Genomic DNA, 26,288 nt, shown 5'->3' on the forward strand with positions numbered 1-26,288 from the left:
CATCGGCCAGTATGTTGGTCAACAAGAATTGAACAAGGAACAAAAATTAAGGTATTCAATATTATTATATCACATATTAAAGATCGTATTGCTACAAGATTGTGTAACATGAAGAACTCCTATAGTGTAAGTTTTTGTAATAAGATAAGTGTCTGAACGTGTGTTCATGAACAATGGTTTACTGTTCTGTGCATGTTCTAGTTCGGAAATATCATGAACAATGAATTATAAAATATTAATAAAGATATAGTTATTACAATATTTCAAAGCAGAAATGTGAGAACGAAATGTTACTGAGCCAGCAAAACATAGAAATAAAACGAAAGCATAAAATAGGGAAAAAGTGGAAAATTTCTGCAATCAAGCCGGAATCTTGCAAACAAAATTTAAAAAATTGTCATTTTAAGAAATTGTTCACCTATCCAAAAATCAGAAAAGAAAAAGTATTCAATTTCGTAATGAAAAAAAACTTTTTTTTTTGTTTTCCATTTGAAAATCAAAACCTATTGAAAATTATTAACAATTTTTTTTTTACATAAAAGCCATGGTACATTTTAATTATTAAAAACTGCCCCTTTTATTTTTAAAATTATGTTTTTTTTTTCAATACAAAAGTAACAATATCTGCGCCGCGCCCTCTTATTGTAAAAAAAAAAATTTTAATTAAAATAAAAAAAACAAGAAGAAAAAAAAGAATAAAAACATTAAAGAAAAGTAATTAATTTTTTTGCAGAGTAATGAACTTCTTTTGCATATTGCAGTGTTGTAAGCGATACTTGAGGAAGAAAACAGGAGTACAAAAGAAAAATTAAAATTTATTTAAAAAAATAAATTGGGATAAAACTAACAGTTTTTAAAGTAGCACTTTTCCACTTGAACAAGGCAACAACTGTTTTTATAATATTTCAAAATATTGCATACATGTAGGATGAAGGAAAAAAAAATTAAAAGAATTAAAGCTTCTAATGCGGCAATGGTTGAATTACACGGTTCAATAAGTGATGACATGGCAAATACATTTTGCTTTAAATTTTAAAAAGCTCCAGATATATGAGGCGACTTTTACGAGTTTTGAGCTGCAATAATTTCAAAAGGAAGTGGGTGTGAGAAAAAATCATTTTTTACTACCAAAATCAGCTACTTGTTACTGTAGAACTCTAGAAGATCAACGAAATAGGAAATTTTAAACAAAACAAATTTAAGGTAACGGTAGATTTCAATGGCCCTTTCGCAATTATAGTGTTAAACTGCAATATCTGGCGCTAGAAGAAGTACTCCGCACCCTTATCTCGTGTGCAAAGTTTAAACACTTTTTGCGGTTTGCTTAAAGTAAGTATTTGAAATAAGAATTTTTTTTTTACTATGAAATTTATATTTTACAATCAATAAATTTAAATTTTTTAAGGTTACATATTTCAAATCTCACAATAGTTAATTTTAGAACTTGTTTTTCCATTCTCAAATTCCTGCATTTTCACACATACAATTTATTCCTTTTTTCCTGTTTCATTGATATCACTAAAATTGAAAAGCTAGAAACTTGAATACTTGAATATTGGCAACTATTATTTTATTCTAATTCCTCTATTTTGTTCCCTATTAGTTTTCTTGCAAATCCCTTTAATATAGCCAATATAATATCATTTGCACAAAGATTCTATAATGACAACTTAATCTATGTCTCGGCTTTGTATCATTTATCTTTCTCAATAAGAGTATGTACATCATTTATATACAAATATTTTTATGTATAATGTAGTGGTAAAGAATCACACAGGAAATATATTATTTTTCAAAAAAAAAAATCTAGATACATAAGGATTGAAAAGAAAAGGAAGCTGTTCAAGAAAATGCAATATGTAAAAGTAAAAAATCTGTTTTTTTTTAAAAGGAAAACTTAAAAATGTCTCCCAGGAGATAGAAAAAAAAACACCATAGAATGTTTTAAAAAACGATTGTCTTTAATTTTCTGTAGCTTCAGTTCTTAGACACAATCAATAAAAAATTCCAACAAGTAAAGAGTTCTTGTAGTCCGATTAAGTAAGGATGCTGAAATCTTATTTACTGATCACATTAGATCTAAATATCAATGGGTACACGAAGTGACCAAAATTAAGTTAAAAACGATCTATATACAGGATGACTCGCATATAAGTGGACTGCTATATAGACCCTGATTAGTAGGCAAAACTTTTGTCTGAAAACGATATTCATGAGGCTCCGAGTTATACGGGCTTAGAGTCAATTTGACTGATTTTTTTACTTTTTCAAGGTTTATTTCTTTGATTTGGTAACCTCAGAATTAGGGCTTTTTATATAAATATCTATATTAGTTATAATCTGTTCAATTTGCAGAATTGACTTAAAAACTTCTACAGAAACCGTTCAAAAAATGTTGTCTCTCTTCTGTTATGCAAATGTAAGGGAAAATTTTTACCATAACAACAAAACTTCCCTTAGATTTTCAAAAATTAATGGCATGGAGAATATCATAAGAGTGTTTCTCATTGGTACAGCCCTGTGAGTCAGTTATATAGATTTTGTGTTAAAAATATCAATAAAAATTTTAAAAACGCAAAGCCTTCTATAAATACAAAATCACACTTTATGTTAAAGGTAATTAAACTTTTAAGGATGACTTAAACATTTTCATCATTCGTAAAATTTTTCTCCAAAAAAAAATTATTCCTAAATTAAGTATGCGAAATAAAATATTTTTTATTCCCACAATAAAATTTTTATCCATCGTCTTAATTTCAATTTTAAGGACAATGAACGCGAGAGCGTCTTAATACCAAACCTACTCCCATACATTATAAAATATTTCTGCATTAATTTATAAACTCTTTCTTTTTTTTTTCTAATAGAATTTTATTTTTAATCTTTTCTGTAATATAAAAATGCTAAAGTATAATGTTCGCGTTACTTAAGAACGTGAAGGTTTTGCAATTTTCTTTTCGCAATTTTATGTTTTGTTTATTTCTTTTTTAAAGGTGAATGGGGCTATGAGAAAAAAAGATTAATATTTAGCGTTGTCGTTTATTCAATAAACCAAAATAATTTATTTATTTTATTTATTTATATGTTTGTTTTCTTAACAACTTGGTTAATACCGTCTGGAAATTTTATTATATTAAAATATAAGAAAAAGAGTCGAAAAAAATAAAATTTTTATCCTTATATCCTTTAATAAATTTAATTATTATATTATTGTTATTCTTATTGCATATGGATAAATCGTATGTGATCCTTAAAATATAACTAGATAGAGCCAGAGTGTAATATTTTATTTTCTTTGATAAATTTACATACTTTTAGGGGTAAATGATAAAATTTGTAGTGTAAATAAAATTGTTGGTGTTTAATAATCTTAAAAATCTTAAATATTTTTCGAGAATTGTTCAACATGAATAATGTGAGAAAGTACTTGTGATTCAAAAATTAAATTACTGTTTTATAAAATTTTTTACGATAAATTAAATTTATTCATTAAATTTAAACATTTTATGCGCGTAATATTAAAATTTTCTTATTAAATACAAAATTTTAATTTAAAAATGAAATTTTTATTCTATTATTTTTATGGTATTAATAAATTTTTTCTCATCAGACTTTTAATAGATCTAGACTTTCATTTAGTTCTTGGTTAGGCTTAATACAAATTGAAAGAGTCATAAAATGCAACAGGGTTTTGCGTTCTACTATGTTATTCCTAATTAAAATCTAGATCGTATTTTTATACTTTAATTTTCTCTGTCTCATTGAATACTTTTTTTTTAATTCCTTACCCCAAGCCACCGCAGCCAGTCTTGGCTTATTTTAGTCCTCTCATATCCCACTTAAACTGCTCCCCAACATTGAAAAATCCCTGCCCAAACCATCTGCACATTCTGATAGCCAGAGTAGGACACTTACACAGAATCTGTTTGGCCATCTCCACGCCGTTCCACAAAAAAAAAGTTTTAATCAATTCTTATCTCTAAATGACTTTTTCAAGTAAATAAAAGCATTGTCCAGACTAAATAATTTGAATAAATTACAAAAAAAAAGTTTCCACCCCACATTCTTTCTTTATTACTTAAGAACCGCGTACTTTACGTTTTCTACACCTTCATGCCAATTATATTTCTTCCTTCCTATAAAGTACAAAAATTTATACGTTTTACATAAAAAAAAATAAAACAAACAATTTCCAATTTTTTCGTTCTCATTTTTTATTTCAAAAGATTCTCAATGTTTTACATGTCCTTTGTCCCATAATTCAAAATATTTTCTTCGTTGTTTCGTGAAACATCCTTTTTAAAATACCTAAATATAGAAATCGATTTATCTACCCAATATACAAGTAACGTACTTTAAAATTACCATAATCGATTTATGTTTATTAGAAGGTCCTTGAAAATGAATTAAAAATTTAAAAAACATAAAATCAGCATTATAAACAGCATAACATTTTGTGTACATATAAGAATCCTTGTGGAAGAAAGAAAAAACAACCATAAACTGAAATAAATATTTAATGTATTTTATTTTTACAGAACACTGACACAAAAGGAAGGGACGAAAATATTGTGATGCCGCATATTGAACAAAAATATTTGGTCAAAAAAAATTTTCAAGAGAAATACTTAAAGTGGGCATTTCTGCTGTGTGTATATTCTAATTTTCATAAATTTATTTCAAAATTCTCATAAATTTTACAAGGTTTCTTCTTTTTTAGAGTGGAGAATAAAATAATATTAAGAAAAGCGGAAACAATGCAAGGCTGCCTACACCATTATTCTTTTGAACGAAATTAAAATTTTTTACGAAGAAAATTTTTAAATTTTATTTGAATTTTAAGGTGATAATAAAATTTTGTGGTCAAAGTCATAAAAACGGGAAAAAAAGAAAAACAAAAATTAAATTAAATTTTCTTCGTTCTTAGTCTGTGCTCACGCATTTTATTATTACAAAAAAAAAGGTCACGATAAATAAATTTAAATTGTGGAAGAAAAAGTAATTTTCATACTTTTAATTGGCAATAAAAAACAAGGATCAATAAAGAAAAAATTCTGTACGTATTTTAATTTGCAGTTAATTATGGATCGTTAATCAAATAAAACACAGAGAGAAAAAGAGCAAGGGAAGAGTCACAAATTTGAAATAAAATACACCGTTATACCTCTGTTAATGCCAGGATTTTATAAACTCAGAAATTTTCAGAATTTCAAATTTTTTGCGAACTCATCTGATATTATGGTTTAGCAAAATGAAAACTGAATTATTCTAGAAAATTAGAATATTTGTGGGTATTTTAAATGTCTAGTTTAATTTACCGCTTGATGGCAAAACCAATAATGTTAGTATTTTGAATTAAATCCTTTAAATTCTTTGCTAAATTACTTATAGTCTATACGCTCCTTTCCTTCCTTAATTGTAGTGTTATATACAGCTATAATTTTGAATATTATTCATACAATTATAATATTTATTGAATTCTCAATTTGTTTAGACCTATATTTAAGAAGATTTACAAGAAAAATTATCTTCAACTTCATAATATGTGTTATCCCTAAAGTATGAACCTAAACTATAATACTCGAACTTGTTACCAATATAAGTATATTGCAGTAAACTGAAATTTCAAACTCATATAAAAATCAATCGAAAGACAAGTACAAAAAAAAAAAAAATTTAAAAATACTGCAGAACTTATGAATTTTCATAAATTTATAAGTTTTATATTTGCTATATACAGCTATAGCAAAAACAAGATGGTGTAAAAAGAAAACGAAAATTCAAGGATATTTCTGATAAAATTTTAGGATATTTTTTTTGTTTTAATTCTTTTTGGCAAAATTTCAAAGATACTGTGAATTTTTTTTTTATTTTTTTTTGCGACTGGTTTTTCTATGTTATTCATCAACATTGTTATGTATTCATCATATCTACATATTCATATTATGTACGACTGTGTAAATATGAATACAGACAATATATTAGAGACAATTTTACAAAGTAAAGCATGAATATATGAGACATAGTCGCACATGTTGTAGAAATCTGAAAAAGTAATCCTACAAACTCATTAAAATTATCCAAATATTAAGGTATTAAAGATTGAGTCTAGAAAGCGAGGGAGTTCAGAAATTTTTCAATGGGAGGATGATTTGGCTTCTGAGAGATTGTGGGACCTTCAACCACAGGCGAAATACTGGCGAAGTACGTGCTCTCTCCGACGGAGCTGCAGTCGTCTTTAAAATACTGCAACTCATCAGGGTGGTGGGCCTCGGGGAGGAGTTGTAAGGTTTTATCCCACACCTAGTGAGTGAGAGGAACACAATATATCATATATGCTGGTTGGCTTGAAAATACTCGAATATATCAGGACGTAGGTGTCGAGAAAGTGTAGTAGTAGTTTGTACCACACCTAGTGAAGGACACAATAGATGATATATGCTGGTCGCTGTGTACTGTCATCGCATATATACAATTTACAAATATAATAAAATATTATTCAATTCGATTGTGGGATTTACATTCAAGAACCTTGATTTTATTAATTGAAAAGTCTCGAAATAATAAATTATAAATGATATTTTTACCTTATCGTAAACTATAATTTACAAGTAAAACTTTAGTTATTAAATTTATTCATTTTTACAAAGGATCATCAAATATTACAGTACTTTGCACCTTCGCAAATGGAGGTAGTCCTATAAGAATTCAAAATTTTTAATAACTATAGTGCCTTCATTGTAACAATTTTACTTTATAACTTCATTCATATCAGACATTTATATTAAACCCACTTAAATATTTCAATTTGTTTTTGAACTATAAAATTAAAATTCCTTTTACTACATTGTAAATGAAAAAAACTAATTTTTTTAATAAAACCTTTATTTTTCTTTTCTTTTTTTTTCATTCATAAAGAACAGATTACTGAGCACATATTATATAAACCCTTATAATGTTGAGTATAAAAAGTAAAAATGCCCTTAAGATGTCTACATCACCTTTCAGTTTTCTGTTCTTTTCATTCCTTTTTTTTTATAATTTTAATTATGTCATTCTTCAGAAAATGCATGTATCCAACGGTTTTTATGTCACAATTACCCTAATTATCCTTATATAACCTTAGGTAATAATTTTAATGCTTTCAAATACATAAAAAACGTTTAGGTACATGGCATGTCTAAATAAATCCATTTTATATCCCTACTAATCCTACCAATAAAATAAAATGTACCTATACAATTTTCTTTTAATAAAAAGCAAAAAATAACAAAAAAAAACATTTTTTTTAATTACAACTTTAGGAACGGTGTGTATTTGATGTTAATGAAAGGTAATTTTAAAAAAAAGTTACGCGATAATTATTATATACGATAAGGTAATTGAGTAAGTAAGTTGTTTTGATGTGATTTAAGTCATAAAACTAATAAATAAATGGTATGTTGCTTTTTGGATTTATTGTTAGAGAATGTATCGCACATTTGCCAGGACGATGACATAAGTGAAAATTTAGAATCGCAAACTTAATTATACTTTAATATATAAAGCTTCTCTATAACAAAATAATAATTCTAATGATCAACTTGTAGAATAATTCTATTCCAACGTTCATTAGCCTAAGATAGTAATTTTTACCCGGCTATAAAATACTTTAAATTCCGGAAGTCAAAGTTATATTTTTGAGTTGTGTCATTATTCTTCCAAATGTGCAATATTTATGTAGATTGTTTAGTCATGAAAATTAACAACTTTGTCGCATTATTTTCATTTTAAGATTTAAGTAAGAGTATAATTTTTGAGTGCATACCATTAAAATTACATCCGTTACAGGAAATTGCATTTTAAAAGAGAGCATTATTGTTAATGAATATATAAGGGTGACAACAAAGTGACATTTAGTTAAAGTTTCTTGCAAGTTCATTCTAAACTTTTGACTGAATTTTAATTATAGTTTTTAAATTAAAAAGGCAGTAAAAGATCTTGTATTTGTCAATATATTTACAACATTTTAATTAATTAGAACAAATACAGGCTATGCGATTAATTATATAAAAATCTATGAATATTATGAACATATAGTGATTTTACAGGAACTTAATATAAACAAATCTACGTGGTGAAGGAAAATTTATAAAGCAACGCTTAAATAAATCTTTAGTAATAAAAGCAAGTATTCTAAATTTGGTAATTACAACCAGTTTTAACAACATTTTTACAAAAAGAACCCCTTAATTTCGATGAGAAATCAATGAAATAATAATATGAATAATATGTGTAATTCCGATAACAGTCCTGTTTCATTATTGGCAATTAAAATCATCACTCTTATGCTACAACCATAGCGAACAGACAACTTTATTCCTTTCAAAAATTAAAACTTATGAATTTATTGTACTAAGCAAGGTTTCAAACCATTCATTCGTTTCACTAATTCAAATTAGTGAAACGAAGGCAGCCGAATAATTAGAGATTCTGCTCAATATTAACAAAAGGACATAATTGCTTTTAAAATACGTGTCTGGTTTTAAAAAAATTACTGAAAATTTCAGAGCTTTTTTAAATTTTTTACTTTATTTTTTAAGTAAAATAACCATTCAAGACAATATGCATTATCCTAAAAAATTTCTCTCAAATACTATAGTTTTGATTTCACTTTCCTATTTTCTGAAAATATTTTTTTAATTTACTCTGCTCAGAAAAATTCTTCACTATTTTTCTAGCAATCCTTTTAATTTATTTTTTATTTCATATTTTGTTTTTCTTTTAATTATTTTTGAAACAGGTGTAATTTTATTACCTTTAATATAGCAATGTCCCATATTTTTTTAATTCATCATTTTTTTATTTCCTTCTATACTGTTATATTCTTGCTTTTTAAACTATTTGAAAATTAAAATATAATTAGCAAATAAAATTTCTACACACACAATATGCAAACAAATAACATATATAGTAAGTTCTAAACATAATCACATTTAATACCCTTTCACAACGAACCGGCAAATGGGATGAAAAAAATATAGAATAACAAATGTACGTAAAATGAAATGAGATTTTCATTTAACAAAAAAAAAGGAAAGGAAACGCACATTCAGGATATTTTAAATAGCTGCATTTAATTATACAACATAAAAAAAAGAGCAAAAGAAAAAAAAGCATAAATTAAGGCGCCTGTCTATTTACAAAAAAAAAAATTTAAATCTCTTTCCTGTTGTAGGAGAAAAGTATACAGCAGTTTTTAATTGAAAAAATGAAGGAAACAAAAAAAAAATATGTGAATAAGAGATCCTTCTCATGATTTGTTTTTGAACACATTTTTTTTTGCTTTTTTTACACCATTCCCATGCGGTGTAATTTTCCTTTAATATCATAGTCAAGTTTTACCTTTTTTTTCCTTTTTGTAATTACTTTTAATGTCTAGGCAGTAGGCACCTAAATTCCATTTTAATATCATACTGGAATATATGTATACTTGAAACGGTACCGGATTAAAAATTATATTTAAAAAAAAACCGGAAGTAGAAGCTAAAAAAAGGATCATACTGTTATAGCGAATGTTTTAGGATATTAAATTAATTTTATTACATTCAAGTGTACAACATACTAGAATTTATTTCAATTTTCTCAATTTTCATAGTACTTTGCAATTTTTCATATAATTTTACAGATTTTTCCAAATAAAGTTATTAAACCTATAATAGTTTATTAGATTTACTTAGATTTTAAGAGAAATAATTTTTTTTGAACATTTTTCAAAATTAATAGAAGCCTCATTTAATGGTGTTTAATGAAAACTTTTATTCTGGAATTCTTTATTAGAAAAACTTAAATTTTGTAAATACGAGTATACTCACTTAATTTTCACAAAATAGTAAAAGCGTCAATGGGGGAAAACCAAATAACTTTCATTAGAAATATTTTAAATTTATGACACATCTTTGAACGGGACGCACGTTTTAATAAAATAGGCAATAAGATGAAAAACTGCGTAAGGCAAAACTAAGTTAATAATTCTTAGCAAATTTTTTGAAAAATTTTCCTAACTGGAAGAATGAAATTTGTTAGAATAAAATCAAAAATCTCCCAGAAATTGATATATTTTTCTAGAAAATTTTCTCAGTTATCACCAATTTGTTATTCATCGAATAAAATCATTTTTAAATTATTTTTGCTTTTCTTTTTATTTTAATTTTAAATAGAATTTCCTTTACAAAATATTAATATATTAATTTTATTGTTCAAAAAAAAGGGTTCAACAAATTTGTTTATATTAGAAGAGAAAATTTAATTCAAAACAATTTTATTAGAAATTTTCTATCTAAGGATCTTAACTTTCTATGTGGTTATTATAGTAAGAGTACAAGAAAATTAAGCAAAATTTGTAATTTAACTAGAATTCAAACTTAAATTATTCCGAGTGTTAAGAATACTGAGTATGCCCGCAAAAATAGTTCAAAGTAAAAGGATCAACTACGAAAACTATAAAAACCAAAATAATATTCAAGAATTTTCAAAAGATTTCAGAATTTTAATACTCTTATTATAGCTTCGGAACAAGAATTCTTTGAATAATAACTAAATTCATATTAAAATCTTAATTTTAAAGAAATCTAATATCTTAAATTTTCTTATTTTCTGAATTTTATTGAAGTTTTAATATAATTAACGCCTACACTACAATTTGATTTCTTCATAAAATATTTTCTTAAAAAAATTACTAAAATATATTTGAAAGACGATGATAATGAACCTAACTTGGATGTCAGAACATCCAGGCAGTTTTAAATTTATTAATTACTGCAGGCAATATCACCATTTTTGAGCAAATTATTTAAAACTATACCGAACAGCATATTAATAAAATATTAAAATTTAATAATAATATATGAGCCATTATCATTGTATTTATATTAATTATAAATGGTTAGTCATATCACCATGTAATTTTATTAATAACACTTTAATTAATATTAAATAATTTTATTTAAATTCAATTATTAATTATGATTTTTATATTAATAATTTATTTATATTAAAATGACTATACCTAGTGTCACTTCACATCACAATATTGCATTAATTAATAAGAAGAAAGAAAATGAATTATATTGCTTTTATAAGCAATAGGGTAGAGGATTATCTCGTAGGGATTCTCTCGTAAGGATTCTCTCGTAGTGATTCTCTAGAGAACCTGGTTTTACGATATTATTTTAGTCGTAATAATGGCCGCTATATGTATACTATAATTCATTCATATAATAACTTTTAACTTACTTCTAAATTAACCAAATTCCTGAATTCCAAATACTTCTTCATATTTAAAGTTAAGATTATTTAAAACACAACACAATATGCATCTGTTTCACACAACAACCATTAATAATGTAAATGTCAATATTGAATTTAACAAATTTCTTAATTCAAATTATACACCTTAAAATAAAAAAACAAAATTAAAGTTACATTTTTTTAAAAGCATATAAAAACATTTAATGAGCAATTTTACAACATTTTAGAACAACTTTTCTTCATTTGCTATAAAATTAAAAGTTTAAATTGGGAACAAAATAAAAAAAAATTAATAATAAAAGAAAAGAAAAAAGTTTTTGTCTTCAATTTTAAACTTGTTAATCCAATTATCCATAATTTAAAAAAAAAATCCAAAAAACAAAATCAAGAAAAGTCAAACTAAACTTTGTCTGGGTCACTGTATACGTTCACTTACTCCCCATCTCTATCTAAAAATTCTTTTAAACTCAGAAAATGGAGAAGAAGAATTTTCTAAATTTGTACTTTTTTTTTTGACGAGAAAATCTTTGCACTTTTAAAAATAATGTTGGAGAAAATGGGAGAGAAATTTTCCTTTCACAATACAAGACCAAATATTATTGTGAATGTTCCTTATTTCTTTGAGAAAATTTTGTTTTTTTGTGGGTTAAACTTTCAGTATAAAATAATGTTTTTAATATAATTTTGTAGTTATTAAAATCACAAACGTTTTAAGTCAATTTTTGGGAATTTAATAAAATCATTACAATAATTAATTTTCTTCATTTTTTACAAAAATGTAGACACATTCACGAAATTAAGAAAATTTACAGTAAATTTGCGGCAACGATACAGGTTAAATGAACTTTAAGTTATGAAAAGGCCCAAAAAGAGAAGAATCACATTATATAACAGCCAAAATCTTCATAATATTTTTGAAAATCCTTTCCGATTTTTGGCCTGTAAAATGATTTTCCAATTCAATTTCCTGGTTTGCAGCAATCTATAATTTTTCACCTTCCGATTTCCTAAAAATTCTAAATTGTCACTTAAAACAGAAATAATATTGTAAAATTTGTTAAACTCTATAGGTACCATTTTAAAAGTTTTTCATTATAATAAAAATTTTCCTGTTATCATTTTCTTTCAATATAATTTTCATTTCTTTTATTTTTCCTGGCAATCTAGAAAAATTTAAATACAGACAATTTCACCCATCATGTTATTCATCTTATTCAATTTTTTAGAAAATATAATATTATAAAATTTGGAAATTTCATAGAAAAATTTTTCATAATTTTTTAGAAAGATTATAAAAATATTTTCTAAAATTATGAAAATTTTCCATTGTAAAAGAAAAACTTTTTCATATTATCAAATGAATTTAAATATTATTAATAAAAACAAAATATACAGGGTGTTTCGCATAAAGTGGCAAATAATTTCAGGGACGATTCTTTAATAAATTTCCAGGAAAAAATTGTATGAGTGAGGAGGAGAATGGGAGGATGCATATATACTCGTTCTAATTGAGCTACTACCTGTTAAAAAAAATTTACCAGATTTTTCCTGCATATAAATAAATTATCATAAATTCGGAACCATGAGATATAGAGTAACATTTGGGGCGTGATTTCACAGGATAATTATTGCTCTTTATTTTCGGCCTTACAGTCAATTTGATTTGAGCCAGAGTAGAGCTCATCAAAATCAGAATTTTTGTTTTTCTATTATTTCCTTTTCTTATTTAAATTTATTTATTCAGTGTTATTATTTTTTCCATACAAACAACATTCACAAATATTCTTTCAGGTTAGTATTTATTTTACCACCTAGAATTTTGCCACCTAATATAAAAATTATTTGCCACCTTACGTGAAACACCCTGTATAAGTAATATGGGTAAAATTTTATATTAAAATAAATATTATAGAAAAGTAAGATGAAGTTATATCTGTTATAAATATAGGCATAAAATGAACAGCCTTGAAAGTTAGAATATTGAGAAATAATAAAAAGTTTTCTACTTCATTTTTATAGAATTAAATTTAGTTCTTATTAAATTTTTCCAAATAATTTATTCATTTTGTGAATATTTGCTTTATACTTTATTATAATAGCTATGAGAAAATTTTATGAAATTATTCTAATATAATAAAAAAATAAAACTAAATAAAATTTTTGATATCTTAAAAATTTCTAATCTTTATGCTTTTTTTTTCATAATAAATATTTGAGTTTTTTGATAAGATCCTTGAAATCGATACCCAATAGTTATAATATTTTTAGGGCCCTAATTTGGAAATATAAAATGGTAGTGATTTAATTAAAAAAACTCATGATGTATTTAAGCATTTTACAGGGTCTTTTGTATAAGTTGTCAAATAGTTTCAGGAATGATTCTTTGATCAATTTCCAGAAACAAATTGTGTGCAGGGCGGAAGGATGCTTATATACTTGTTTTCGAACCACAGCCTGTAAAAAAAATATACCAGATTTTTTCTGGATATAAATAAATTATTATAACTTCGAAACAATAAGACATAGAGTAACCATCGACTTAGTTTCATAGGCAGCGATTTATTGCTCTTTATTTTACAAGCAATTTGTAAGACCGAAATCTGACCTACAGTTTTCTGGATAAAAAAACACGTCAAATTTAGAAATTTTGTTGCTCTTTTGATTTATTTTTTTAAAACTCGAAATTTCTCGAGAATTTGTGTTATATTTTTTTTCTCATTTTCAAAGAGAAACGAAAAAAAAAATATAACACAAATTCTTTAATGAGATGTAAAAGTTAATCTATATAACATTTTTCCCTATCTCTCATAGTTTTGATCCGTAAAACGTGTTAAATATGCGTATATTTTTCTTCCCATATTTGTTATACATAGCACAAAATTACATGCTCTAACAGAATTTTGAATTAATCTTCTTGGCTCAGATAATAATAACAAAATAAGATAAAAATTCAACGTAAAGTTAAATTTCAAAATACCAAACAAATTTTTTTTAAATTATTGACACAGAAATGAAATTCAAAAACCAATATAACTACATGATTTCTACACAAAATTGGAATCATTATACGAACATGTTGTTTATTCCTTGACCTTTGGTAAACATAATTTTAAATTATAAATAAACAATATTAAAAATCTTTAAATTAAATTCACTAAACCATGCCCTAAATATTTCAAACAGGAAAAAAATGGGGATGATAAAACAACCCTTGATTTACAAAAATTACAAAAATTTCATATTTTTCTTTTGAATTTTATATTGAAATATTTAAAAAATCCTTTACTTTATTCCCTTTTTGTTCCGAATTATGCAAAGGTCAATATCATTCTTCGTTCAAGTTATACACTGTATACAAAAATATAAGATCAGTATATGAACATTAAGAGTATAATGTCATAATTAAAATTAATTGAGGGCTAAGAAAAATCTTTCACATAATAATATTACATTTTCCTTTGTGTGTATGTCGTAGTGGTATATATTATCCTTACAACTCAGAACTTTACTTAAAATATGTATATATAGGAATTATTTTGAATAAAATAGATTCCCTTTACCTTTTGCTCCCTCTTTATGTAAGGTGACAGTAGCTGCTGTAGTGACTAAAATCTTTCATAGGTTTTGGATACAAGAAAAAATTTCATGTCTCCCCCAATGAAATTATAATTTCTATCCCTTATTTTGGTTATTATTACAAGGGTTATCCTTGAATATATTTAAAATTAAGAAAGCATAAAATTTTCTCATAAATTTTCATTCAAATATGTCAATGCCTAATAATTATGACGAAAACATTTTTCACAATAACATCAATTTTTAGTTCAAAATTAAGTAGTCACTAAAATAACGTCATAAATATCTAGTTTCTCTCAATAAAAATGAAAATTTCATGACTTTATGAAAAGCAATCCTTTTTATTTGTTTAAAATTTTTCCTCTATGCACAAACACAAAAACCTTGTAACTTTAAGTACTTGAATATTCTACCCTAAAGTTAAAATGTAATTCAATTGAAAATGTTAGCAAAACTGAAATGAAAAAAAAAACTAATTTCAGGGAGCGCCAAGAAAAATGTTATGGTATGTGTACCGCACCCAAGTCTTGCAAGGTCATCAAAAATGTGCAAAACAAAACAAAATAGCAAAAACATACTAATAAAAGAAAAAATGCTTTTCATGACTGGCTAACATGAAAAATCAAAATAGAAAATTTTATTTTCTACAAATATATTCCATGACGAATATTGAAGAGGCAAAGAATAGATAAGGGAAACATAAATTAGATTGTAAAATCATGAAATAGAAAAAAAAATATTTGGAAAAATTTTGTTTTTATTGAAATGAAACACGAGCAAAATCGCCTATCACAAAATTCTTTAAAGGTTAAAAATAAAATTAACATAAATAACATTGTGTTCCAAATTCGTGTTCCTGACAGCATAAATAAATATACCTATATATAGATAAAATTTATGAGCTTGACTCTTCGAAAACAAAACAAAAAACAAGGAATGAAATAAACAATGAACAATGGGCAGTTCCTCAATATATACGAATATTACAAAAAACATTGAAAATATTTAAACAACATTTTCCAGCTAATCTAAACTATAAAAGATACAGCAAACAATTTCTTGTGAATTTATGGAATATTCTGAAAAATATAAGCAATAAGTATGTACCCGCAACAGTTTATTCCTTTCAGTATCCTCCTTGGCAGCATGGAGCTGTTTTGAGAAACTCAATGAATTGGGAGAAAGCAACCGGGTCAATTTGTGCCAGATCATGTGGGCGTAGAAGAAAATGAGGTAGCTAATGCACTGGCGAGAAAGAAGGTTAACACACTTTTCCTTGGACCGAAGCCTTTACATGGTCCGATACACTTTTCGTTGGAAAATAAGAAGAGAATCCGAAATGAGGAGGTCGGAGCGATGCAGAGGCCCTCCGGGCTTCTACAAGACTATGACCTGAAGCGCTTTAAGAAGATTAAAGTGATGGACAAGAATCAGGTGAAAGTTCCCATTGGAATCTTGTCGGATCACTGCAAACTTGAGGTGCATTTCAGTAGTCTGGGCTTGGTAAGTGAAGGCACTTGTAGGTTTTGTGGAGAAAATGGGATACCTCAGTACACCTTCTGGGATAGTGTGTTGCTCTCGCCTGCAAGAGATGAGGAAATACTGCGGAACTTTCCTCTGACAGCAATGATTATCAAAAATAAGATCCAATATTGATTTTGTAAAGAATATCAAAATTATTTCCCATAGAAAAGAACATTAAAATTTTTCAAAATAATTTCTATTTTTGTAGAAATGAATCGCTTTCATTATTAATGTTAATTTTTAAATTTGAATTTCAATCAAATACTCATTATTTTTCTGTATTTTCCGGAAAATAGCTATATTTTTGAAAAATACAAATAAGAAATCGCAATCAACAATTTGTTGAGAAAACAAAACCATACAAATAAATTTAATGTAAGGCAACTAATCATTCATGACATTAGATGCATTCAATTGCATTCTTAATATAACTGTTCTAAAACAAAATTTCACATTCATACCATTAGATAGTCTAAGCAGTAAAATGTAAATTCCAATAGAAATTTTTTAAAATTTGAATTGAAAATGGTTTTTTGTTGAAATCCTCTAAGAATATTTATATGAAGCAAGAAAATATTGATTTTTAGGAACATTTTTAAGAATTTCGAAGTCAAACCTTAGAAACATTTACATGAACGTTGAGATCTTATCGTTAACATTGTCTTTGTTTATACTATAGTGAACATATTATTGTATTGTACATACAGCCAACAAAAAAAGGAAGTGTAAATTTACAAAAATGAATATGTTAAAAAGGATAAACTCTGAACCGTGTACATTAAATATAATAATAAAATAAAAATAAAATAAAATGTGCATATAGGTAAACAAAAATTTATTTTGCATTTTTCAACAACTAAGCATAAAATTCAGAAAAAAAAAGGAAAAAAATTCTAATTCAAAGAGAATTTATATTCAAAGGCGTTAACGCCATTTTTTCTCAATTCACATTTCTGTAAAATATTCATCATCTACCTATGTATAGCAATGAACATTAAATAGCAAAATATATAAAGGAAAATTCTCTTACATGCATTTATGTAAATTAGCCAATATTGTACGTATAGTAGATATAACGAATACCTTATACTTAAATCTGTAAAATTTATACATATTATTATTCTATACATAAAATACATCTAATATATTATAGAAAATTTATAGTTCTTCCCACAATAGCATTCATAATGAAATTTGTATATCTATACACATATATAATATATGAGTATATTTTATTTATTTGTTTTGTGATAAATTGTTGATGGTAAAAATTCAACACCTTTTAAAATATTTTTAAATTAAATATGTAAGCATTATATGCATGTTAGAATTTTATATTTATGGTAGAAGGTAATTATATAATTTGTGTATATTAATTATATCTATTGTATATCTACAATATTCTAATATAACAAAATTTATTTGCTTTATTAATACGGAAATGTTGCAATACTGAAAGCTGTTTAAAAGGTATTATAAATGACAAATAAAATAAAGAGCGACTCGCACTATATTTATTAGAGAATTTTAGAGCTGCAAGTTAAAGCAAGTAAATGTTATTCAAGTTGACAGGAACTGTATAGTATATTATAGATTAAATGGTAAAATTGCAATGAAATGAAGAGAAACAAGAATTTCATATGGAAAAAGGGTAATATTCATGAATCTAGAATAAATCACTCAATGCATGTATAATTTTAAGTGAATCTCTTAGTGTCCGGCATTACAGACTCCCATTTATTTTAGTAAAGACATTAACCCTAATATATTTTATTGTAAAACTGTGTTTAATTATAGCTGCTACAGTATTAAATGTGATATTTTACATTCCTATAGTATTACTGTCCAAATAAATACGATGAGCTTGTATAAATCTTAGAAATTTTAAATTAAATTTTAAAAATTTTATTAAAACAAAATAACCTTAAAATGACATTGAAAAATTTTCCACTTGGTTTGCTAAAATTTAAACCCTTATTTCATCAAAATTACCTTTTTTATTTCTCTGAAATTATATAAAAAATTATAAATAATCATGAAATTTTCAAAATTTTTAACCCGAGATACTTACAATGGGGTCTGGTAAACCACAGCAGAATTTAATTTATTCATTTCCCGTTCAAAGAAAGTGTAAACAATTCAAGAAAAAAATGTAAATTTGCTTTTTTATTATTAGTTTACCATGAGAAATTGAACGGTAAATATCTTTTCGCGTAAATACCCAAAATATAGCCTTAATGTCGTTTTGGAGTTTGAGAGACAAAAGTGTGAGTAATGTGTAAAAGATTTAGATTTTAGTTTTTTTTTATATATAGTAAAATTATAAAGAAAGAACTTTTTATTCACAATTTGTTTCTTGTCCCAGGAAAGACGATAAGAAAACTTTCTTCTCGTGCAAATTGTGCTGTTCGAACATTTGAAATTAACATTTTGTATAGGGCTGTTGTATAATATCTTTATACAACAGGTTTATAGGGCTGTTTTTGCTTAAAGCCAGGTTTTATCCTACTTCACTCCTGGGACCAGGTGTATAGGGCTGTTGTATAATATCTTAGTAATCCATATCTCAGTTGCCTGCGTCATTCAATTTTTAGCTAATTGGGTGACAAGCTTACTGTAGTTTTTGTTATACCAAATATTTAATGTTATTGATATTTTATTTTGCTGGTATTTCTATTGAATTTTATTGAAAATATGGTAATTAGTTAATATTAATTTCTATTTTATATAAAATGTATATATTAAGATATGTAATATTGAATAACTTGACCCGGCTTTGAAACCGAAACCCTTCGATTAGAGCAATAACTACTGCACCACTGGTCAGGTCAGTAAAATTTTTAAATATTTTTCGAAAATAATTAATATAATGGCGACATTTTGAAAATTTTTAAGAAAATGGTAAGAATATCAGAGCTTTCTGAAGATCTTTTTAACAGTAAATGAAAAGGGAAAATTTTAAAGAAAGCTTAAAAAATAATTTTTCAAAACTACTTTTACAACATTATAAAGAGAACATTAGAATTGTAAAAAAGAATTGGTGAGAGCGAGGAAAGATCATGATCAAGTTGAAAAATTGGAATAATTTGGAAAAATAATTTTGATAAAACTCTTATACATGGAAGAATAGGTAGACATACCCTACTGGAAAACATGCCCTACTGGAAAATATGCCCTACTGGAACATGCCCTACATAGGACTGGAAATTAATTTAAGTTATTTTTCATTTTTAAATTAAAAAAATTCTATTCTTTTACCAATAAATTGTTTTATTGTTGCCTTATATAACAATATTTTAGAACACAAAATAATCAAAAGTGAATTGATAATCAACATAACGAAATTTTTAAAACAATCTAAAGGGACTTAGTTCAATATTTTCCATTTTTTTTTTGCCGTGCTTCGAAAATATTATTAATAATTTATTTCCGACAACAGGGACCATTTTTTTTCACAATTTATAATAAATAATTGTTACCGACCGTATTGTGTAAACAATAGGTAGGTTATGTGATGGCAACAAATTTTGCATATCGAGTTTTCGGTGGGAACGTACTTCTCCATAGTAGGGAAGTGTAAATAAACTATTTTTAGCAACCTGTCGGTCTGTCGGTCTGTCGGTCTGTCGGTCTGTCGGTCTGTCGGTCTGTCGGTCTGTCCGTCTGTCGGTCTGTGTGTGCACGCGTGTATCTCAAGTTCGGCTGAACCGATTTTGATGAAATTTTATATGTAAGTTTGTTTCCACCATGGCACGGATCGATCAACTTTTGGTATATATCAGGCCTCGGGAACTGCACTTTTTAGCGGGCCTGTTTTACATTTTTGAACATTTTGAAGAAAATATTCAACCGATTTACTTGAAATTTTATATATAAGCTCAGCTCGACCGTCCGCAAAAATTCGTATGTTTTGGAAAAAATCAGGCATCGGCAACTAGACGTTTACTACGGGCCAAATATACATTTTTGTGTATATAAAGAAAAATAATCAACCGATTTCATTGAAATTTAATATATGAATTCCTCATATTAAAGCAATGAACATATAACTTTTTTGGAAAGATCAGGGCTCGAGAACTGATTTGCGGGCCGATTTTACATTTTTCACCATATCCACAGAACAAATTGATGGAATTTCTTGAGATTTGATATTTGAGTTCTGGTTGTTACCGAAACTAACTGGTGAGCATTTCAGGGAATTCGGGTAGCACAAAGCGAAACTCTACTAAGAGCCAAATTTACATTTTTCTAAGTATGTTAACTATAAGCTTACTAATGTCCTAAAAATTGGAAAGAAGTATTTAACAGACATTTTTATAATATTCTGTAACACTTTCATTTAACTAGACAAGACACAATGCGGTCGGTTATGTGCTGACCACATCAGATTTTTTTTGTTTTGTGTTTTGTTGTGTGTGTGTGATAATTTTATTTTTGTTATACAACGCTCTAATTTTACAAATATTTTAATAAATTTAGTCACTTAAATTATCTGCATTATGTTTTACCAAATTTTTTTTTTTATAATTTAAAAATATTTTTTTTTAAAACTAAATTGATTTATAAAATTATATAAAAATTATAAATTACATAAACCTATATAGCAATCAATTTAAAAAAAAAACCTAAAATACTTAAATAAATTTTAATAAATATCTGAAATAATTCACTTATATTTTACATTTTCGTATATAAAATATATGGGATTATTCAAATTTTATCCCCAATACTAGCGCGTTTATTTGGAAAAATATTGATATACTAGATATACGCAATAATATAAGTGGGATTTTTAAAGTGATTTAGGTTAATCTAAAATAATTGTTTCCATTTATTCTTAATTGATTGTAAATGATATTGTATAAATTATACAATAAATACGTTATTCTAAGAGTGTATAACAGTTTTGTAGCAAATGTTTACACCTTTGAAACTTGCTGTCATTTGTGAATTAATTTTGTGCCTGTGTTTGTGAATCGCAATAATTTTTGATATCAGATATATAAGTGAAATACTTACAAATAGAACACTTAGCCGCATATGCCAAAATTTTATTCCTATTTTTTATTACAATCTCTTTCCACGAATTTAAAATTGAGATAAATATGGTGCCAATAATATAAGCCAGCTTTGAATTGCTAATTTAAATGACTGCTTTCTAATTTAGAATAAGCAAGCTAAATTTATTATGCAAAATTATTTTCAAAAAATTTATTATAAAAAATTTAAAAAATGCAGAAAATCCTGACTGGAACTAATATATTTTTTCACTTAAAATTTTATTAAATGAAATTAAAATGGTTTAAGATTAAGTGAAAATGTTGTTTCTACTGATTAATATAATACCTCACTACTAAATTTCATCGCTATGGTAATAAACAATTGTCTTTAGAAGATAAAGAGTATATAGTGTGACAAATAATATTGAATTATTTATAAAACCATTAAGGTGTAAAATTTATACCGAGGAAATTTTAAAAAAATTTTGTATATAATTAAGATTTAGAGCGAAAATAATGCGAAGAGCATACAAAATGAGGAAATGTGAAGACAATTTATATATTATGAGATTAAATTCTGCTTACTCAATATTAATAAGTTTTCTACGCTGGGAGTATTTTGAAGAGCGAATTTATATTATTCTTAATATTCTATTGTTAGATTTTAATTTTATAGTAGAATTTAAATTTCATATAAATATACACATATTTCCTTACTTAAATCGGTACAAATTTAAAATTTGGTTCAGAATTGAGCTTGCAATTTATAATTGAGAGAAACATAAAAATTTCATTTTGAATTGAGCTCAACATTTTAATATTACTCACCTTACTCCTTGTAAAATTATTATCCTTCCGTAGAAAAATCTTTAAATCTAGAATAAAGAATAAGCAATAATAATCTGTGGGCACTAACTGGGCAAGAAAAAATTGCTGTATCAATTAGGCGTAGAAAGTTTGGTACGATTGGTCATTCCCTAAGGCGGCCACCTGAAACGATTGCCGGACAGGTACTTGAATGGATCGCGCAAGGGAGCAGAAGTTTTGGGCATCCCAAAAACAAAATGACGGGGAACAATACATATAAAAAAATAGGGGATGCCTGCATTAAATGGCCACAAGTCAAAATAACGGCCCATAATAAAGTATGATAGTGAAGCTTTAAGACAGTCCTATGCTCCCTAAAATTTCAATTGCTCCTATTTCCATTATCAATTGTATTTTATTCCATCTCAGACAACACCTTTATTTTTCCTTAAGCGTGATAGTATAAAACTTGATATAATTTAGATTGTACATATGATATACACAATATATACATATAGTGTTATATAAGTGTATAACACTATATGTGTATAGTGTTATACATATATATGAATATAACATCATTTAGCAGCATATACTGTAAATGACCTAGAATAAGAGGATAGCATGTATAATAGGAAAATTATTATTCTGTATGTTGTAGATAGAAAATTATACTTACCTAACGCTTCCAATACTTACATATGTACATATATATAGAAAACATTCAATTATCTTATAAAATCTATTGTATTCTTAGAATATATTGTTATATAATATATAATTGAAAATTAGACAATAAACGAGACGTATGTATTGGTATCCTATACATTATGCGAAAAGAAAATAATTTAAGGATTTCCATTTTAAATTCGATTTTATGGTGGTATATTGAAAGAATTAAGGTACGTTATTATTATTCATTATTCATTTCATATGCATTTAATTTTCTAAATATCCTTTTAAAGGAAATATAAATATATATCTGCATATATCTGTTATACTATATAATAGTATCAAAAGAACTTTATTTTTCATCGTTAAAAAGCTTAATTTCAATTATGATTTAGAATAATAACAATTATTAAATAACATATATGTGACTTGCAAAATTCTATACAGTTGAATAGAATAATAAGTGTATAAAGGTGAAAATATTCATATTACGTGCTTTCAATAAATTTTCAATTAAAAATTATTGTAGTTTACACTTAAAGTTTTCAATGAATTTTGATAATATTTTTTTGCTATTTAAAATAAAATTAAAATTTATGAGTTTTCTTTAACTCTTCTGTATACCAATTATTTATTCATAGCGTTATTAATGTTCAGAAGATTCTGTACAGAAACAGGGACATGTGTGCCAATAAGTAAATTTATACTGAAAACTGATTACTTGAGTCGACACCAGAAATTTGGTCATTCTTTGTAATATGATATTTATCAATTTTTATAATGTAGCTTCTCGTCCTATTTCAGAATGGAATCATTATTCTAAAAATAATTTTTGGTATAACAGTGCAAAAATAATTATGGCGGATAGTTTTATAAAATGTTCTTAAAAAATTCTAATTTTTATAATTTTTTAATAAGTAAATGTGACGAAGGTACACTCATCTTATATTTCTTATGAGAAATTCTGAATTTTTTAATTTTGTTTCATGAAAAATTAAGAATTTTTGTTTACAAAATTAAACAGTCCTTTCCTGCATTTCACACAAGCTTCACCAATAAAATAACTATCGACCAATAAACTTATTAAAAGTTTTTTTTTTTCAATAATACTGTTACCACTTCTAGATCCTTTTTCAATAATCAAAGAGGAATATCGAACTATTCAATTGAAAATAATAGTTAAAATTAAAAAATTTCTTGATTTCCAGTTATGAAAATTCAATTTGTAAATTAAATTTTTTAAATACAAAATTATTTGCAAAAAAAAAAAATAATTTAATTCCGGATGATGTAAAATTAATTACTGTACTAAAGCTATCATATAACAATTTTATAATTAACTTGAATGAAAATTATAATTGAGTTTAGAAAAAAAGAAAATAATAATTGTGATACACATAATTAAATTTACATAATAATAAGTACATAATGTAATTGAAATTTAATTACATAATATACAAACACTTTATGAATTATTATAGAAAAATATTTTATAAAAAATTAAATTTAAATTTAAATATTAATTGAAATTTTTTTTTTGCAAATTTAATAAATAAATATTATTACTGGAATAACAAAAAATTAATGAAGAGGAAAATTTTAATGAAATCACCACTCTGTGGTGTACATTTGAGGCATAAACTGTATTATTAAAATTTGTGCTTTTTGAAGATTTAAGATATTTCTTTTAAAAAATTATTAAATATTGTTGGTTCTATTTGATTTTATATGATATTTGATATTAGAGTTGGCCACATATTTAAAAAAAAAACTTAATAATTCTTAATATACACAAAGGCATCCTCCTCTTATTATGAGAATTTCCCGCCAGCAGTATTTTCGCCATATTTCACACAAAACCGAAGGGAACAATAGTATATTTCTATATATACAAATAATTTGGTATAGCGCGATATCATTCCAATACAGCGAATCTTACATATTCCACATTTTATTGGTTATTTATGGACAGTGGTACCAAAAGTGAAGATTTATCTTCAAAATGAAGGCTTTTTTTTCATATGTTTTTTGCAAAACTTCAAAAATAAGATTTTTATTAATACTATTTTTATTAATACTATTGAAATTTTTTCAAAATTGAAATGTTTTTGCAATTTTTTTTTTCAAATTTTTCAAAATTTACAACGCATAATAACGCTGCTTGCATAACAGAAAATTTTTTGATATTATCCGCTATGCAATTAATTCTACATTTATTATTAATCGACTCGGCGCATTACATAAATTTGAATACGTGTGTGCAGACATCACTATGCATGTCATAAGTTTTTCTTTTTGGTGTTTGATTTGGTTTGAACTTTAATTCAAAATTTCGAAGAGTTCATGAAGTTTTTTTTTATTGAATCTTCGAAATGAAGGTTTTATTTTAAAATAAAAATAATCTATTTGGCAGCACTGCTTACAGAGAAAATATTGACTTGAACATTCCGACTTATTCCGGACAATCTAAAACTCAATAAATACATTTTTGTTTAAAAACACAATACTGGAATCAAATTTTCACTCTATGGCATACTTATATTGTAAACATTTTAGCCAATATTACAACCACAAAATTAATGACAACCACTTTAATTTTAACAACAAATTTCGAAAATTAAAATATTTCTTATGAATTTTTTTCTTATTTTTTTTTCTTATTTATTTATTTTATTTTTATAATTCGTGTTTAACAAGGTGAACGCAGTGCTATTGATTGTTAAAATCTTAATTTTTAGCGAATAAATTATTTAATCAATTATTCAAATTTTATTCCAAAATTTTTTTTTATTATTGTTTTTCACGTCTTATTTATTTTTTGAGCCTAAACAATTTCCCTATTCTTTGAATATTGTCAGGTATATAAGTAAAGTTTGGTCAGGGAAAATTATTAGTTTAGAACAATATTAAAATTTACATAAATTTTGAATATTCGATTTACCTATAATATTTTATAATCAATGAAAATAAAACAAAATTTTCAATTTATTTAATCATAACGACCCCCTAAAATTATAATTTTGGTGGTACACCTGAAAATCTTTAAAATTTATTAAAATACGTTCAAGGAAATTAAATTAATATTTAGTTGATAAATTATTATTAATATTAGGGCGTAACAAAATCTGCATAGTAGTCGATTTGATATTAATTATATTATGAAAGCTTCTGTAATATTTTGACAGTAAATTATTGCGCCCTGTGTAGATTTTGCCCTGTGGAAAGTGATGAAACTGCCGTGCACATCATCTGCGACTGCACGGTACTGGCTGTCTGCCAGCGCAATTGTTTTGGACATGGTTTCCTATGCGTTCGGACCCTTGGATATGTCACTGGTTTCATTCTTAAAATGGAGAAATTGTAGATGGGGGCGTGGGGAGTCTTAAATAAGTCGCCTAAGAATCTAAAATCTACAATGCA

This window comes from Condylostylus longicornis, unplaced genomic scaffold (genome assembly GCF_029603195.1).
Source record: "Condylostylus longicornis isolate FDR11 unplaced genomic scaffold, ASM2960319v2 ptg000049l, whole genome shotgun sequence".
Lineage (NCBI taxonomy): Eukaryota > Metazoa > Arthropoda > Insecta > Diptera > Dolichopodidae > Condylostylus > Condylostylus longicornis.